This window comes from Petaurus breviceps, unplaced genomic scaffold (assembly GCF_028583685.1).
Source record: "Petaurus breviceps papuanus isolate PSGF00001 unplaced genomic scaffold, PetGlider_PUasm1.0 90491, whole genome shotgun sequence".
NCBI lineage: Eukaryota > Metazoa > Chordata > Mammalia > Diprotodontia > Petauridae > Petaurus > Petaurus breviceps.
The window spans coordinates 1,017,286-1,022,478 of record NW_027187263.1 but is presented as its reverse complement, the minus strand read 5'-3'; the positions used below and the strand labels follow the sequence as shown (position 1 = coordinate 1,022,478).

The 5,193-nt window shown below is 38.1% G+C and overlaps 1 long non-coding RNA gene across 3 annotated transcripts in view; it reads right to left on the bottom strand.

Moving 5' to 3' along the window:
* LOC138141784 (uncharacterized) overlaps window positions 1-5,193 on the bottom strand; it is a 327,266-nt gene that overhangs the window by 99,896 nt on the left and 222,177 nt on the right. The window lies entirely within an intron of this gene.

Here is a 5,193-nt window from a genome sequence, read left to right as displayed (position 1 = left end):
GTGAAATGCACACCTGAGCTGCATCCAATCAGAGCTGCAGCAGTGAGTGCGTCATCCTGTTCTTCCCCAGTGATTTGCTTATTGAATAAAGGTACATTTTTTGGTTCACATTTACCTGTTTATTAAAATTGCTGTCAATGTTCATTAAAATAAGCCCTCCCCTGAAAATAAGCCCTCTGGTGTTTTTCTGTCCAAAAAAATTAATAAGACAGTGTCTTATTATCGGGGAAACACGGTATTGCTGCCATTGTTGTTCTAACCTGAGTCCTTTTTGATTCTTACTAACCCCTATGGCCAATGTCTCCAATCAGTATTCCTTTCCAGTATCCTATGCATCTGTTCCTTCTTTTCCACTCCCACTGGTTAATCTAGTTAAGCCCTTATTACAAATTGAGCTTCCTGTCCCCATCCTCTTTGTCATTCAATCATTCCTCCACAATACTATTAAATTAATACCTAATTAATTAGTACCTAAGCACTGCTTTCAGTCCTTTATTCTCTTTCTCAAAAATCTTCAGTGCTTTTCAACTATATAGAATATAAAAGCCAAATTCCTAGAATGAAAAAAAAACAAAACTTTTATAAACTACCTATAAACTCCCCAACCTACCTTTCCAGCCATATTTCTAGCTTCTCTCCATTCAGTCTAATCAGTGCTACCCAACAACCCTGTGCTTTCCTATCTCTAAGCCTGTCTATTCCTCTCATCTAGAATGCTCTTCCATTTCTCCTATCAATCTGTTTCAATCCCAATTATCAGTGGAGGTATAGTTGGGATTTCACCTCCAACGAGATAACAGTGCTTTGACGACCTCTTATCTTGACTGCTGCAGTGCTGAATTAGAGCTCCTAAGTTGTTTTTTTCCTTGTCTGACCAAAAGATAGCAATACTCTGAGAAGACAGAGCATTATATTAGACTTACTAGCTAGGGGCAAGAGGAAAGCAACAGAGAACAATCCCTGGAGTGCCTAGCATCCTAAGAGAGTCAAGCCACAGAATCCAGAGCTCCCAGCAGAAAGTAGCAGGATGGCCTTAGCATGAGAAACCTGCATCTTAGGACTCTAACTAACAACAGGAAATTAGATGGAATATCTTTTAAATCAATACCTCTGTTTCGCCTCTCTTTTTCTTGGAATAAAACTTTATTCTGCACAACTATAATGCTTGCAAAGTGAGATTTGGTCTCAGTATATGGGATGCTGCCCTACAGAGTTATTCCCAGGTTTCTAAATTGAGAGCATAAAACTAAAGAAAAGTAAGAAAATCAGCCAAAAACTATCTGGATCCTTTATAACACTGCAATTTGTGATGTAAAGGTTACATGAGTGTATATAATACAGTGCACATATACAAACACTTATTTCTTATCTCCCCAAATAGATGATAGAGCCAATGTGACACAGCCTTAAAATTAGGAACACCTAGATTCAAGGGTAGCTTCTGACACATTCTAGCTATGTGAACCTGGGAAAGTTGATTGGGCCCTCAGCATTCCAAGTAACTCTCTAAGAATATAGGTTGTGTGGAGTGGGCCAATTTATATTGCTAGGGGAAGTTCTCGACCCTGAATCCCCCATCAGGGGGTTCCCTATGCCAATGAAATTAGAGTCCTCTTTCTATCCCTAACTAGATGAACACAGAAAACCAACAAGTCTTCTACTTTGGAAGGCACAAGGGGATAATGGGAAAAATGGTGGCTTTGGAACCAGAAGACCTGAGTACAAGTCCTGCATCTGATACTTGCTACCTGTGTTACCCCAGAAAGTAAGTCATTAAACCTGAGTTACAACTTCACCATCTATTAAATGGGAATAACAATGTTCCCACTATTTAAATCACAAGGTAAAGAAATTGTTTTTTAAGTCATTTCTTGAAACATAAATGTGAAGTCTTTGAACCCCTACAAGGCTTGGCAATGAGTTGGTGTCCAGCAAATGAGTATACACACACTATGCGTGTACATATATACATATGTACATTATGTGTGTATATATGCATGTGTGTATATGTGTATGTATGTATGCTTGTATATTTGGGGGGCATTTGGGATTAAGTTACTTACCCAGAGTCAAATAGCTAGTAAGTTTCTGAGGCTGAATTTGAACTCAGGTCCTCCTGACTCCAGGGCTGGTGCGCTATCCACTGTGCCACCTAGCTGCCCCCTCAAAAAATATTTAATGATTGATTAAAAATAAAAATTTTTTGAGAGCCAAAATATTTGATTCAGACTGACTCCTGGGTGGTTGGTTCCTATACAGATGTCCTTGATGACCGAGGCTTTGGCTTGGCCTTGAAGCCTGCTCACAAGAACATCCTTTGTAATGTGACTGCATATGAAAGCAGTTAACTGACTTTTCCTAAGACTTTTTGGCACCTAGACAACAAAAGCTTTATTTCTAAGCTACTTCCAGGATATGACAGACTAAGATAATGGTAAGAATACTTGAGTCTTTTTGTCTCATTGCTCTATAAAAACCTTGTCCTAAGAATCAATAAATGGAGTTCATAGTTCTTCCTTGAACTACCCACATGGTCTGTTCATTTCTTATTCACATCTCCGATCACGCTTAGTACTGGACACTGAGCAGCCCATGACAAAAATTCAGTTGGCTAAATCTTACAGACATAGGTGGTATTCAGCTGATACAAACCATACACAGTAAAAACAAAGATAATGACAACAAAAAATCAAAAAGGCCAAATTTACTTCTATATTTTTAAACCCAAATTCGAAATAGAAGTACTTCCATTGGTCTATGTATCACCAACCAGGAGGCTTGGAAAATATGCAGTTCGATATTTTGAAGCAGTCTACATCAAAGTAAATAGAAGAACGAAGATGGGAGTGGTGAATGTGATGCCGTCAACACAATTACTCATTTGATTTTTTTTTTTAAGTTATAGTTACTCCTAAGCAAAAAGCATCCTATTTCCTAGCACTACTGGACTTCTTTAAATGTGATAGCAATATAATATAATGGAGTCAGAGGAACAAGGTTCAATTCCCACTTTCCACTTACTAACTTGTGTGACTTTTTGGGCAATGGATTTCATGTCTCTGAATTTCCTTATCTATAAAACAAGGAGGTCATATTAGAGTATCTCTAAGGCTTTTTTTCTATTCTGAAATCCTATGATACTCTATTGAGTGGTCCTATTGCTACTCAGGCAGCCACTGATATTTTGTGTGTGTGTGCTCATGTGAATGAGCAAGAGTATTAGAGAACTGATATAAATGTCTAACTGATTTAGTCACAACCTATAGAGTTATAGCAATCACTAAGTAATCACTTCTATCTCTAGTCACCTTGTAAATTGAGACTGAAAGGACCCATGCTACCAGTGGAAACCTGCCCAGTCAGTCCTCTTAACAGGTAATACAGGTGGTACATTTGGACATTTTGCTCATACCCAAATTTGAAATTTGATGGAAATACAGTGTCCACATCAAAAAAGATGTTGTTGCTGTTGTTTTAATTTAGTTTCAGTGTTAGATTATTTTGACAGGTGGATGAGGCTTCCCTGTTGCTCTCAAAGTGTCATTTTCTTCTCCATCTATCATGTATGAAACCACTGGGGATCTCACTCATGATTTACTCTTCATCTATTCCAAAGAGAAGCTTCAGTTCTTCATTAATGTAAGCTGATTCCCAATACTGCTGCCTTTAATTTGGGTTTTAATATCTGCCTTGCTGTCTCTGTGGCTGTCGCTGCCATAACCCAGACACAGAAACTGACAGCCAAGGCACTAGAAAGTTGTTTTTCAACCATGCATAGGCAGTCTTATTAGTCATACAGGGTGGAGTTGGGTTTTGGGGGGGGTATTTTAACCTCTCCATCTCCCCCAAGCAAATGTTGTGAAAGTATTGTTTCTAAGTACTTGTCAGGCCTGAAAGAACTTTCCTGGTGTATATAGAATTAAAACTGATTCTGTGTCTTGAGATCTCCCTTTAGAAATTTACTTTAAGACACCTGTGCAGGATTACCATTATATGAGACAAGATAACAATTATTTTGTATGACAAGCAGGATTTCTCATGAATTCCTGTTGTGTTGACAGTGAATGATTGATGATCTGGGGAACTAGCAAGAAAATAAAACTAAAGCAGAGAAAATTGGATTTTCTCCACCAAAAAGTCTCGGCAGTGTAGAGACTTCCTTAGAAGTCTTCCCAATGAATCAGTAACTCACTCAGTGTGTAAACCAAGCAATAATGAAAAGGAACAGTGTCAAAGAAAGCTTTAAAAATCAATTTGTATCTTCTTGATGGCAAAGTACTGCTTGGAGATTTTTAAAAACAGAAGGGATAAAAAGGTCTCTTCCTGAGTAGCTCAGTGCAATGGGGGGAGGGGAGTCCCTAGCAAAGGGCTGAAGGAACTAATGCAGTCTGAAGTGTCCCTGGGTTGTGGTAGTAAGACTCCTGTTGACCTAACACCCATGAGGCTTGGAAGAGATAGATCTCAAGACTTTAAAGTGCTTCACATCAAAGCAAATAGGCAGCTAAAGATAGAAGGGGTGGTGATGTCTCAAACACAATTACTAATTAGACTTTTAAAAAAAGTGGTTCTGGATGTCCCTTCAATTGGATTTTTTTTAAATTTATTTTAGAGAAGTATGATTTCTCAGCTACGGTTATCCTTAAGCTTAATATTAATATCCTTAGTATTTCTGATCACTTATAAAAAAAAAAAAGCAAAACACTGATACTTTGGGCAACTATACAAAAGAAAAGCAACCTTTTTTGGGGAAGGGCAAGGTGTGTGAGATGGTTTATAGTAGCTCCAGTTAAGATTTTATCATTTGGATTTTTGAGAATGCACAAAGCTATCCTAGACCCCCTCCTTTAATAAAGGAAGTTCCATATTCTAGATCTGATACAGCAGAAAGAACAAATACTTTGAAGAAGACCAGAATTAATATATCCTGCCTCTATCATTTGCTATTCACATAACCTTAGGTAAGTCAGTTAACTGCTGTGGGTCTCAGTTTCCCCATCTAGAAAATGGAACAGTTTGACTACGTGGTCTCTAAGGACCCTTTCAGCTCTAAGTCTGTGATTACTGTGTACACATACACACACACACACACACACACACACACACACATAAACCACCCTTTTTTAAAGTCGAGTAATTATGTTTGAGGCATCACCCTTCCAGTTCTACGTTTATCATATATGTGTTACATATGCA